General features: G+C 42.8%; 1 long non-coding RNA gene across 1 annotated transcript in view; it reads left to right on the top strand.

Moving 5' to 3' along the window:
- Window positions 1-14,750, top strand: part of LOC147034219 (uncharacterized) — a 30,765-nt gene that overhangs the window by 657 nt on the left and 15,358 nt on the right. The window lies entirely within an intron of this gene.

The following is a 14,750-nucleotide window of genomic DNA, read 5'->3' as shown; positions in this document are numbered from 1 at the left end:
TTTTTTTGTAGCACATCAATGTTAAAGTTTTTTTCCTTTCAATGTTTTTATCTCCCACACTATTTTTTACTGATTACAATATGCAAATACATATATTGCTTTAAAATTATTTGGATCAGACTTCACTGCAATGCTTTATAAAAAATATTATTAGACGAGTCTTTTAAAAACGATAAATGTATAAACAGGCGAGCATTGGGTGGCTTTGACACCAATTCTCTGATTTGAAAAATATATTTGCTGTGCAGACGTGCTCCCCCCTTGACGTGCATGTGCACTTGTTCGCTGCCGCATTAGTGCAGCAGATAACTGCAAAAATACTTTGGTTTGTGATGCAAGCATGAAATTTGGCACAAATACTCTTTGAGGTCCACTTTTTTCAAAAAAGGTGTTGGCCACGCAAAATTCCAAGATGGCGACCATTTTTCAAGATGGCCGCCATATGCACAGAAAATTCCTCTTCTGCAGCTAAATATTTGAAACAAAACACAACATTAAGGGTGTAAACCAAAGTTTTTTGTGTCTAAGATTTTAGCATGATTATTCTTTGTAATGCAACACCTCACAGCATGGTTGTAACAAAGATGGCATCCAAGATGTCTGCTGCAAAACCAAAACAATGCTCATATTTCAGGAAATAATAGACATACTCATAATTTTTGGATCTATACCTAGGTTTTTGGGATCAACTAATTAGGTGGACATGGTTTTAGATTCCTAGTTCCCATGCATACTGCTGAAACAAAGATGGGAGTCCAAGATGGCTGCCACAATAGCTATAAACCATTGTTCACGAACTTGCGTTTGGAACAAAATCAGGATTTTTTGTTTTTTTAAGGTTTACTAACTTGACAGATATGGTTCAGATATGGACAGAAAAATTCTTCCCATTTTGCAAAGGGAAAATCAACCATGGATGGTTAGTCGCCATAGGAGATGCTGAGGCCATGCTCATGCAGCATTTCTACCAGGCTTCTCTTCCTGGTTTTGGCAAAGATAGAGAGACCCATGTACACTGGGAATGGTGTTTCTCTGTCTTTGGAGTGTCTGTGTGTTGCTGCTCCCTATATGTATCGGGAATAGCAGTTATACTGCAGCAGCTGGGAAATGGCCTGGTCAGACTTTGAAGCCCCAAATCTCAGCTGTGATTTGATGTCTGCTCCATGTTCAACCATCCCGACAAATTGAAGGAGAATGGGTGGTATAGCATCTTTAACACAGCCTTCAGGAAATGTGCCATCAAATCTTGATTGATGGTCTAGTATGTGCCGTCTCAAGATTTTTTGCAGCTTTAGCCATCACAAGTGCATCAGAGTATTCTGATGCTTTTGATAGTGAAAAAGCCACATATTTCTGGAATGCTAAAAGCACACCTCTTCCCTTTTTGTGAGCTTCAAGCTCAGGGATTTCAGCCAATAATTTATCCTTTAATCTGGTGGTATTGACAGTGGGAGTATCAACAGCCAGTTGTGCCAGACGTTGTTGGTATAACTGGTAAATATCTGCAAGAAGACTGTGGGACCGTTTGAATTCAGACTGGTTTCAACAATGGAATTCACCAATTCCGAAAGAACCAGTGGGTACACATCTGGTTCCTCCTTAGTTTGATGTGAGTCTTTCTCAAGACTTCTGAGATGGTATCTCTCCCTGTTGTACAGAGCAGTGAGACAGGCACGATGGTATTTTAGTTCCTGGGCAATGGCATCTCCACCACCCAGTTTTGCTAACAACGTGCCATCATTCAGTGTTTGAGCACACTCGTGCAGCCTCTTGTCCAAGTTCATGGTCATAACTTGCTGAAGATCAGATTCAGGTGATGTCTTTTCACACATAATACATACTTGACCATTATGGCTAGTTCGACGCTGCTTCACATGCCCTTCATCTGTTTCACTACCACGAGAGTCAGATCGACGTTTCTTGGCACGATCGAGTTTAGTGTTATTAAATAACAACCGACAACTCATGTGGTACTTTGCCTCATTCCTTCTCAGCGTTGCCTCTATACCTCCACCCTCATTCAGTCTAGCTGGGTCTAAAATCAATGGGAGTGCACTGATCTCATTGAATAGAGGTATATTGGTCACTAGCATAGTATACCCATCATGTTCTGGGACATGATAGGTAGGAGGGGAAGTCAGGGCTTCATTCTTTTTGGCTTTTGGGCAAAGACAGCATCGAGTCCAGTCTGTTTGCCTCTTGGCTAAAATTGGATTCGCATCTGCCATTTTGATTAAGGCCGAGGGTTTATCCTTTTACCACCTAAATCAACGTACATTCCTGTATGGGATACAACTAGGTTCGGGTGACCTGCACCTAGCCCGATCATTCATCCAGTGTCATTTAAGTCCCGTGTGATCTGTACACCATTCAGGTAACTACATGAGCAAGTCATGTATAGCCCCCTTACCCTTGGCTCGGCTCTCCCGCGCTGGCATACCCTGTCAATTCAGGCGCGGCTATCCAACTAAATCTAGTAACTACAAACTACTGTTTACTAGCTACTGGATATTGGGCTGTTAGACAGCATTTGGGACACTAAACTAAACTATACTACAACTACTAGTCTATTACTACAGCATTAGTAAAGCAAGATCAGCTGACACTGAACCCCATGCTGAGTTATACAGCAGTGACGTCACCAGTGTGCCCTGGTTGTGCACTGACATCACTCTATTATGATTATGCTCAGCTTTCCTCCACCCTCTAAAATGCAATCTGACAAAATAAGTATTAATTATAATGAAATCCATTATCTTTATTACCTATTTGCCGACTTATAGTACTTAGTATTTCAATGTTTATTCAATGATGAGATATTTTTAAGTTTTACGACGGCCATCTTGGATGCCATCTTTGTTGTGACAGGTAATTTTGCAATATATGATAAACAAGTGAACATTTATGCAATAAATCAGAAATAAAAGTATTTTACCACTAAATTTTGTGAAATGATAAATGATTATTACCAGCTTGATTTTACTGGAGATACGGCTTAGCAGCCATCTTGAAAATGGCAGCCATTTTAATTTTCAGCAAGAACAATATTTTTGCATAAAGAGTGATCCTTGGAGACGAGAGATCATTAATGTTAAATTTCATGCTTGCATTATAAGATATTCCGATGAAAATTAGAAAATATCTTCAGCACAGTTCCTGAAATATTAGGATTTATAGATTTCATGGCGGCCATCTTGGACGCCATCTTTGCTTTGACAATTTGATTATGAACTCGAGCCCAGACAACATTCCTATTAGATTCTTTGACTGCTAAAACCTAGGTATACGCTCAAAATATTGTCTTTAATCCAAATACTTGCTTTAGGAATACAGTAATCCCCCGTTTATCGCGGGGTTACATTCCAAACCTCCCCACGCTAAGTGAAAATCCGCGATGAATGGACGCCTCCCCAAAAAATTGACTCGTCTGGTCTGGTCGGTTTGGCAGTGATTGGGTTTGAGGTGCCGGAGATCGACTCGTCTGGTCTGGTCGGTTTGGCAGTGATTGGGTTTGAGGTGCCAGAGATCGACTCGTCTGGTCTGGTCGGTTTTGAGGTGCTGGGTATGAGCAGTGCTCGTCCAACTGCGGCAAACCTTTTTCCTTCCCGAAGCATATATCGAGCACCTTAACCTTCTCCTGGAGCGTCCCAGGACCTTCCTCTGGCGCTTCGGTTCCTTGCCAGAAGCCTAAGAGGGTGCAGGGCATTTGGGCGGCATTGTGGGGCTTGGAGAAAAAAACGTAGAAAATATTCGAAGTTCACAAGCGAAACTTTGTCTCGTGCGTGGTGTGACTGGTCGAGCACCACGCGTTATAATTTATTGCTTAAATAATTAATTTATATTTTATATATTATTACCGCGATGTACCGGGGGAATCCGCAAAAAAAATTAGTTACGTTCCAAGGGAAAACCCGCGATGAACCGGGGGCACGATAGGTGAACCGTGATGAAGCGGGGGTTGACTGTAATACTTTTCAATTTGGATGGCGGCCATCTTGGAAAATAGTCGCCATCTTGATTTTTTTCGTGGCCAGCGCCATTTCTTAACACAGTAGACCAAAGAGAGTATTTGTGCCAAATTTCATGCTTGCATCACAAACCGAAGTATTCTAGGGGTATTTTGCAGTTATCTGCCGCACTACATAGGCCTGCTCCCTCACTACCATAGAGGTGTGCTGGAATCCAAAATACTTCAGGCAAATGAAAAGTTTTTTTTCGGCTTTGTCCAGTGAGTATCTGCTTTGAATTCCTAAGTATTTTGAATGAGGTTCTTCAAAAGCATTGAAAACTTGAGGTTATTGAACCTTTTGCTTTGCAAGTTGTTTAATGAAAGGCTTCATTTATGAAAAAACTAATTAAACAAACAAATTAACAAAAAAAAAAACTAGTGAACTTGATTCCTCATCAAAACATCATTGCATTACATAAAACAGTGCAACAAAAGGTTCCTCTTAACAAAAGGCTGAAAAACTTACTTCCAATTAAAAACAAAATCATGGATACCATAATAAATGACACGACATATCCTTCTTCTTTCCCTTGGCCCGATCTCAGACCATCATTTTGGTTTCTGACCCTGTCGCCTACCCTGTGAATGCTGCTGCTGCTGCCCTCCCTAAAAACCCTGAATCTCAGCAAAGAGATAACAGCCATGTCTGGACATATCATAACCATTTGATATGACATAGTAAACCCTATTCCATTCCATCTCATTGGGACCAGACTCTGTGCAGAGCATTGGTGCTACCTAAATAGTCTCCTTGGCTATTGGACACAATCCTGGATGGGTTGCCACTCCAACACAGTATACCAGCATGCTGGCACTCATTTTGCCGACCTCGGAATGATGATAGGCAGAGTCAACCCCACCTGGTATGATTTCAACAGCCGAGTCGGATTTGAACTCAGGATCCTCAGGTCCCAAGCCCACCACCCTAACCATGAAGCCAACACAAGGCATAGTACACCCTATGTCTTGGTTTTTCAAACCCAGGGGCGCGACCTCAAGTGGGGTCGCGGGAATCCGCTTGCAGCGAAACAAAATTGTCTATTTTCGATCGGTGTTCACTTTTACGGGATGTAATATAAACGGTTCGTTCAAAGTATGGGAAACGGTGCAACATGATGCTTGGAATGGGATCCAGCCGATGCGCGGGTTCCCTGAAGGGTGGTTCATTTTGGCGGGAAATTAGTGGTTTGATCCACGGCCTCTCAGAATCAGACTCTGACTCTATCATTAACGTCTATTCACGTCTCCACGTACGACTCGAGACCTTATTTGTAATGGCAGCACCGGCCACCAGCAAATCTCAAGGACATTCTTACCAGGATAAATTTCTGGACCTTGGATTTTACTAAGTGGTGGATAAAAGTGGGGCACAGAGGCCTCAGTGTGTGATTTGTTTCGAAGTGCTTTCTACGGAGTCTATGAAACAAATTAAGTTGCAGAGGCATTTGACTACAAAACATGCGCCTTATCAGGATAAGGAGAGAGCGTTCTTTGAGAGGAAACTTCTTGCACTCAAGAATACGCGTCTTGACAGAGAGGGTACATGCCATCAGACCAATTATCGGGCATTAGAGGCCTCGTATCGAGTGTCGCTCCATGTTGCCAAGACTAAAAAGCCTCACTCCATTGCGGAAGAACTCGTGCCACCATGTGCAAAGGACATGGTATCTCTGATGGTTGGGGAGGAAGCGGCGAAGAAACTGGCAGTTATACCCCTCTCTGACAACATCATCCAATGCAGAATTGAAGATACGAGTCTGGACTTAACGGCTCAGGTTGTACAGAAGATCAAGGAATCGCCGTGGCAAGCCATACAGTTGGACGAGTCCACTGACATCGCATCGTACGCGCAACTCATCGTCTGGGTCCGCTTCATCAAGGCTGATAACTTTGTCGATGAGGACATTTTTGGGAAACGAGAGCAGTTTTATCGTGACCATGATCTGGACTTCGGAAAGTTGCTCGGTTCTACAACAGACGGCGCGCCAGCAATGTTAGGAGTGCGTTCTGGATTCAACGCTAAATTGCTTGAGGTGGCTCCTGAGATCTCCATGGTACACTGCATGATTCACCGAGAAGCGCTCGCCTCTCGTACTTTGCCAGAAACCTTGCAGAGCGTGCTCTCAGAAGTCGTAAAAATGGTGAATCACATCAAATTGAGCGCCATCAACACTAGGTTATTCAGGCTATTCTGCCAGGAGATGGACGCCGACCATAAGAATTTACTATTCTCCACTCAAATCATGATGGTTATCTCGAGGAAACCTTCTTCTGTGCGTTTACGAGCTCAAAGATGAACTGAAGGAGTTCCTACGCACACAAGGGAAAACGGCATGTGTTGCGTTGCTTGAGTCGGACTCTTGGCTGTCAGAACTGTGCTCTCTCATTGACATATTTGAACGACTCAATGTCCTCAACCGCTCCCTCCAAGGCAAAGACGCCAACCTTATGAATTTTCACGACAAAATGAGCGGATTTCTGGCGACTCTAAAATGACTGGCAGACAAAGCAGCTGTTAAGCGCTTCAGCCTTTTCCCCCATCTGGTGGAGCATCTAATGACCTGCCAGTACGATGATACTGAGCTTGACAGTCTTTCTGGGGAGATAGCACGTCACCTTCGGTCGCCCATTGAACAGTTCGAGCACTATTTCCCTGAGCTGGATCTGCAGTCCTTTTCTGTGGTTCGGGACCCTTTCACGGATCCACTGGACTCGATTGCCGATGAAGATGATACAGCACAGGAAGAGCTTGTGCAGCTCCAGTAGGATTCAGGAGCGTAGGCTCTTGTGCGGACGAATTCGTTGTTGACATTCTGGTGCAAAATGCTGCCATCGTACCTGACCTATCACGGTGTGCCATTAAGGTTCTCATGCCATATTCTTCATCATACTTTTGTGAGCAGTCGTTCTCCACCATGGTGGTGATTAAAACAAAGTACAGAAATCACCTAGAAATGGAGCATGATATGATCCTGGCATTGTCATCTACTTCTCCACGAATAGAGGAGTTGGTTTCTGAAAAACAGGCTCATCCTTCTCACAAAATGTATCTAAATGTCATTCGGACTAAACTTCTGAAACATTCAACTGTACTATTTGGATACTGTCGGCTATTCTCCATTTACTCATCTATGAAAACATGACGATGGTGAATAAAGTAAACAGAAATGTTCTTGTGTCATATGAAACCTTATGTATTATGAATTGGGGTTTGAATCTTTTGGGTCACCACTAAAAAAAAGTTTGAAAACCACTGCCCTATGTGTACACGCAATCTTGTCGAAAAGGACAACAATTTTGGTTGAGTTTAAAACTGCAGCACATATTGAACACGACAAACTAATGAACACATATGCAAGGATATAACGAACTATCCGATTCACATTTAACAATTTGTTATCCCTTGGGTCACTTTCATTACAATATTCTCAATCTGAAATCTTTGCACGTCCTTTCTGAACTCAACAGGATGTGATCAAAGATGACATATACTGAACTGAAATCAAGTTCAAGCAATAACAACTCAATGTACCTTCAACAAAACAAAAATTAGCATTTCAAAATGGCTCAATGAAATATTGAAACAAAGCTCACGTGGCAATATTAATGACAATTACAGCACACTATTCCATCATGTGCAACAGCTTTTCCAGTTTCCCAGTAGTCTGTCTAATTTGTTGTTACCCAAGGATAAGTCATATGTGTGATTGTGTCTGCTGACCTTTTTCACTCCATTCTGCAAAATTCACAGATCCAAGATTTTCTTTCAAATAACTTCATATTTCTATCGGGTATTTCAAAATATCCATCGTCTGCTTAGGGATTTTTTTTCTAACTTGTTCAGTAACTTGTCCAAATTTTGAAAAATTGACAATGCTTCTTGGCAGATAATCACAACTGATGGTGCACGTTGTTGAGGAAGACACAGATATGCTATTCACAAAAGTGTGAACCCTTGAGTGTTTTTATTTAACAAAAGGATTTGGCTAAGGATTTAACACAAGGATCTCTCTGTCGCAGCACACACAACACTGCTGAGTAAGTCGTACTGGTTTGTTTGTTCTCACTTGTACAATGACTCTATTAATCATTTCCTCCTGCAAATATAATCCATCGATTCATCAAATATGTATATCTATGATGCATTCTTCAAATAATACTTTTATTTTTGGGTTAATTAAAAAAATATAAGTCCTGCATATTGTTAGGATCAAAGAGCACACAGCTGGATCAGGAATCCAAGACGCACAAATTTCAATCAAGATGAGCATTTCTATTTCCACAAATTATGAATCGATTGAATGAGGTGTCACTTGTATTTGCAGACAAATATAACATAATCGCAATTAATCGATGATATCACGATGTAAATTTGCCTTTTTGATTGAAAGGCATACGAATAAATCAATAGTCATTCAAGTATTCCATTTTTTGAGTTATATCAAATCGTTTTAAAAATGATTTTTAAAATGCAGTTTTTGACCCAAAATAGCCGTTTCCATGGCAACCATAGGTCAAAATTCATGGCATTCACTCAGAAAAATTGCTGCTAGTTAATGAAAACCATTGACCACCGTCAAATTAAATTTATCAATGAAATCTAATTTTTTTAATTGGAATTCAAAAAAGTGGTTTTTGCCCCAAAGCTCTGATAAAGTTGCCATTTTCAATGGTCATCACATCAAAATATGTTCCCGAGCTATAGAATTTTCCAAAAAACCAGAGGTTTGCCACCCCAGGTGGTACCGACATCTGCTCTGGCCCATGGAAGCCTGGTGTTGGCTCAGTGGTTAGGGTGGCGGCTTGGGATCCTAGGGTCCTGAGTTCAAGCCCCGTCGGCCACTGAATTAATACACCAGGGGGTTGACTCAGCCTGTCATCCTTCCGAGGTCGGCGAAATGAGTACCAGTTCCAGTGTGTGTACTGGTAGAGGGGCACTGCATCAGCAACACAGTCGCGCTTCAAGAAATGATAGCTACTCCGGCAGCTAAGCTGCCAGACGCCCACCACCTGGCCCATGGACTAAGAGTGCACTGTTAACTTGAAGTCGTGAAAGGAAGAGTGGAATGGACAAATTGAGGAAAGCGAATCCACAAGGATGGAAGAGAAAACATTAATGGAGGTGAGGAGTAAGCCTGTATTTTGTGAGTGCCATTAGGAGAATATTATGAGAAGAATTTGTGTAACCTGAAAGGTTTAGGGAGGGATGGAGATAAGAAAGAGCAAAGGGAACAAGACCAGGAAAAAAGTGAGAGAGAGAGACAGAGAGACAGAGACAGAGACAGAGAGAGAGAGAGAGAGAGAGAGAGAGAGAGAGAGAGAGAGAGAGAGAGAGAGAGAGAGAGAGAGAGAGAGAGAGAGAGAGAGAGAGAGAGAGAGAGAGAGAGAGACAGAGACAGAGACAGAGACAGAGACAGAGACAGAGACAGAGACAGAGAGAGAGAGAGAGAGAGAGAGAGAGAGAGAGAGAGAGAGAGTGAGAGAGAGAGAGACAGAGAGACAGAGAGAGAGAGAGAGAGAGAGAGAGAGAGAGAGAGAGAGAGAGAGAGAGAGAGAGAGAGAGAGAGAGAGAGAGAGAGAGAGAGAGAGAGAGAGAGAGAGAGAGAGACAGAGAGAGAGACAGAGACAGAGACAGAGACAGAGACAGAGACAGAGAGAGAGAGAGAGAGAGAGAGAGAGAGAGAGAGAGAGAGAGAGAGAGAGAGAGAGACAGAGAGACAGAGAGAGAGAGAGAGAGAGAGAGAGAGAGAGAGAGAGAGAGAGAGAGAGAGAGAGAGAGAGAGAGAGAGAGAGAGAGAGAGAGAGAGAGAGAGAGAGAGAGAGAGAGAGAGAGAGAGAGAGAGAGAGAGAGGGAGAGAGAGAGAGAGAGAGAGAGAGAGAGAGAGAGAGAGAGAGAGACAGAGACAGAGACAGAGACAGAGAGAGACAGAGACAGAGACAGAGACAGAGACAGAGAGAGACAGAGACAGAGACAGAGAGAGACAGAGACAGAGACAGAGACAGAGACAGAGACAGAGACAGAGACAGAGACAGAGACAGAGACAGAGAGAGACAGAGACAGAGACAGAGACAGAGACAGAGAGACAGAGACAGAGACAGAGACAGAGACAGAGAGAGAGAGAGAGAGAGAGAGAGAGAGAGAGAGAGAGAGACAGAGACAGAGACAGAGACAGAGACAGAGACAGAGACAGAGACAGAGACAGAGACAGAGACAGAGACAGAGACAGATAGATAGATTCCTTGTGCTTCTGCTTCATATTTTCAACTCTACAAGACTGCATTTGATTTTTTTCTTCTTCTCATGTTCATCTCTCCTTTCTGATATCAACAGAGAGAGAGAGAGAGAGAGGACAAATTTTCACATCACAATTACACTATAAATCACCAAAAGTAAAAATCACTCATCCAGATAAGCCTCAGGATCATCATAGATGCCATAAAACCAGGTACAAAGGTGGCCTTGTATGTTGCAAGCAGCAAGCCTAAGGTGTCGATTATGATGCAAAACTGTTGCATGTCTAAGATACAGTATGTCCATGGAGATTGTCCTGATCACTTGTTTAGCCTTTAGGGTCTTCAACCATTGCAGAAAGAGAAGCAGCAACATGTTCATAATTGAGTGACTGGTACAGAATCCAAACTAATGATCAGATATCAGTTTATTTGAAAGGAGAAAAGACTCACTTTGACAGTACTGTAATAATGAATTCCATAACTTTTTGGATATATGATTGTAATATTGGAAATATAATCACTCGCCTTATGAAGTGACCACATTGTCCTCAGTCAGGTTTGCCTTCCTAGACGAAATGGAGATGCTATGGAGATGGTAGCCCAATCTTTCTGTGAGAGGACAAATTGTAGTCCTTGTCAGTTGGCCTGTGCGAACAAGCATATTCTGCAGCATTGAGGTTGCTCTCTTATAATCGAGAGATATGAGCTTTAAAATGTGCTCAAAGGAGCCAAGATGGATGAAGGAGCAACAGGGTAGGTTGGAGAGAAAGTTAGTCTTTACCAAGTTGAGGAAGGAGGATGAACCAGTTGAGAAATGAGGCTGGAAATTGACATATGGTTCTAAAGATTTCCTGAAAGCCTCAGGTGCAATTCCATGGCTGGTTGTTGCAGACCTAAGATTAATTGAGCTGGCATCGTTACAGTTAAAGTCACCATGGATGGGGAACAGAGAGTGGACATGGATGGTTATGAGTTCATCCATGTTCGTATAAATTTAGGCATATATAATTGAGGCACAGATAGAACACCACAAAGATAAAACGTTTGGTGGTTGCAGAGACATACTGCATGTATGTACAGCCAGAGGTATTGTTATGGGCCAGGTATCGGCTGTGAGCACGACTGCGAGGTGGAGCAGTAGGGATGACCACCGAACACCCGGAATCGAGATCATCCGAAAGGTACGGGTCCCTTACAGGACCGTGGATTGTCAATAAATCAACCGCGTGGGCACAGGGTTATTTGCCAAACTTCAAAATACCTCGAGGCTCACGTGGCGAACAAGTTTTCACACCCTCGACGGCACTCGTACGGGATGAGCCGTTTCCGTGCTCAACCCGTGTGTGACCCGAGCGGATGGTTACCTAGGTCCCGTCGGTCCAAAGGTACAATTTGCCGCTTCCCAATTCCCAAAACGCACTGTGCTAAACCAATAAAGGAAAGGACAAAGACGAGCTGAAACATTCAACAAATGGCAATATTTATTTACAATAGGTGGGGAAGGAACACATAAAGGGCAGAGTTATCACGACGAATAGAAATGCAAGTATGTACAAGGCAAAAAGAGCACTTAACAAGTTGCTACTTAAAGACAGGGCCCCAGACACACACGTGCAAACACAAATGCCCCAAAAGAAAAATGGACCTTCCCGCCTCGTGCGGTCTTCGACGTCCTGGATCGGCGGGACTCGAACCCGCAGCTCAATGCCGCTGCAAGCACCGGGTATGGAGGACAGCGTCGGGCTCCCTCCTGCACGCGACGAGCCCAAAGCCAGAAGACCAGCAGCGACACGATACCAGCCCAGCGCCAGCGACGAGAGATCGATCCGAGAGCCAGACCACGCGCTCGAGCTGACGGAGAACCAGACTACTCGCTCGAGCAGACGGGGCGCAAATTGTTTGTTCTCTGTTCCTTCGTCGTCTTCTCGGGCACGGTCCGCTCATGCGTGGCCTGCGCCTATTGGTCCACTGTCGGCAACCTCGCTCACACCCCCCGGATTGGGCGAGAGAGACATCAGGTTATCGTGAACTCCGCCCACATACCTGCTGACATGCACGTGTGCAATAGTACCGGTGGAGGATGGTGGGAGGAAGCGAAGGCAGGTGTCGTAGTTATTGTTGTTATAAAAATCCTAACTATCAAAATAACTTCGCAGCGCATGTACACTTAATTTCCATTCGACATAGGGGATGGATTCCAACTAGAAACACATACTTATCGAAATAACTAAGGCCAAAAAAAACCAAAACATTTGTTTCCTATTGCATGGCCAAAAAAAATTGGGTCGGAAGGTAGGGAATTTTTTTTTTTTGACAATTTTTTTTGCCATGAATACATTCATATAACTTGATTAAAAATGTTTATTTTCCTTGGTGGTAGTGGTGGGGTGGTAGTGGTAGTGATGGTGTGGTAGTGGTGGTGTGGTAGTGGTAGTGATGGTGTGGTAGTGGTGGTGTGGTGGTGGTGATGGGCGGATGGTGGTGGTGGTGCACTCAACTTGCCAAAATGCACTTTATTCTGTCTTAAATTTCTCTACATATTTAACAGTGAATGCATGCTGAAAATATGCATTGTTTATTAATATATATATATATATATATATATATATATATATATATATATATATATATATATATATTACCGTTTTTACAGCCATTTTTCCCTGCTGTGCAGGGGTTTGGCTTTTCATTGAGGCAATGTTTTATGGCCGGATGCCCTTCCTGACGCCAACCCTGGTCGCCTCTTACGACACACAGGGATATGGTACACCTATTCTAACCGGGGCATACACCGGGACCAGTACACTGGCACTCATTTCGCCGACCTCGGAAGGATGACAGGCTGAGTCAACCCCCTGGTGTTAATTCAGCAGCCAACAGGGCTTGAACTCAGGACCCTGGGATCCCAAGCCACCATCCTAACCACTAAGCCAACACCAGGCATATATATATATATATATATATATATATATATATATATATATATATATATATATATATATATATATATATATATATATATATATAGTTTACCAGCAAGTCCAGTGCGTTTTTGCAAGTCTATTGCACCACCACCACCACACCACTACCACCACCACCACGCCACACCACTGCCACCACCACGCCACCACATCACCATCATCACCACCATCACCACCACAATAGGTGAAACTAACCGTGAAAAGACTGATCCACAAAGCAGTCCTCGTGCGCGTTTGACTCGGGTGCCGCCATTTTGAAACTCTCACTGACGTAACACGCGGGATTCAAAATGGCGGTACCCGAGTCAAACGCGCCTGAGTCCAAATTGTCCAAAACATCGTAGGGTCGCATATAAAAGCAATGGGTCGGTAGGAAACCGGAAACAAACTCCTTTTTTTGTTTGGCCTAAGCTATGGGGACGGCTGTCTGTCTGTGTGTGCACAAGGCTTCCAAATTCGTAACAGTATTTCGTATGATTAGGAGGGGATAAGGTGGACAACAGACAGTGGGGACTGGAGTTGTTGACATTAATTAACAACATCAGCAGGATAGGGCAGGGGTCAGTCAACACAGAACAGAGAATAGCCAGATAGAGATAGAGATATAGAAATATAGAGATATAGAGATATAGAGATAGAAAGATAGAGAGATAGGAGCTATCCTGCAAGTGGAACGTTTCTGGGAAACATTAAAATATTGGAAGGAAGTAATATAGAATACTGTATATAAAATAAATAGGAAGTAATAAATCCTCTCTCTCTTATCACATTGCTTATCCTGCCAGTGTAACAGGATAAGTCGCCCCCTGGACAACTTCCCCCGAGGGGGGGGGGGGTACTTGTCCTAGGATAAGTCTCCCCCCTCCCTGGATAACTTGCCCCCCTATGGCCAAAAATAGATTTATACTAAAATATATATATACCTCTCAGTGTTCATGTTCTTTACATACTATTTTTTATCCATTTTCTATTTTTTTGTATGTGTATTCTATTCCCCTAAGGGGGGGAGAGTTGTCCCGGGGTGGGAGGGGGGGTAGTTAAACTGTTACACCGGCTCAACATTACTTAAAACTTGTTTAATTGTCAATGGTCCAATTAATTCCCCAATCTCCCTTCATTGCTTCCATTTTTGTTGCTTTTCTTTTTGGCTTCATAATCCATTTTCTCTCTTTGGCCTTAACAGGCAGTCACAAGCACCCAAGACATTTTAAGATGAATATTATGATTGCTATCACCTATTCTATCCACACTGATTATCATGACATCTTCGTCTCAACATATTGAACCAAAAAAAAACAATATTCCAGTGTTAAAATCTCGCGCAGAAGCTGATAGACAAAGGCTGAGATACAAGAAGTGCATTCACCAATGTTTTACAATCCGATTTCAATGATTATGAAATCTGATTGATATGATCAGACAGAATTTTAATTATAACAACCTTTTGCTCGACCAATAGTGCTCAAAGCACAAAAGCATTTGCTAATTTAATGTGAAAAAACATAAGGGGTAATCTATTTTAATGC

The sequence above is a fragment of the Eptatretus burgeri genome, chromosome 1 (assembly GCF_056783735.1).
Source record: "Eptatretus burgeri isolate ZD-2024b chromosome 1, Ebu_testis_v1, whole genome shotgun sequence".
Taxonomy (NCBI): domain Eukaryota; kingdom Metazoa; phylum Chordata; class Myxini; order Myxiniformes; family Myxinidae; genus Eptatretus; species Eptatretus burgeri.
This window is presented reverse-complemented; position numbering and strand designations above follow the sequence as displayed.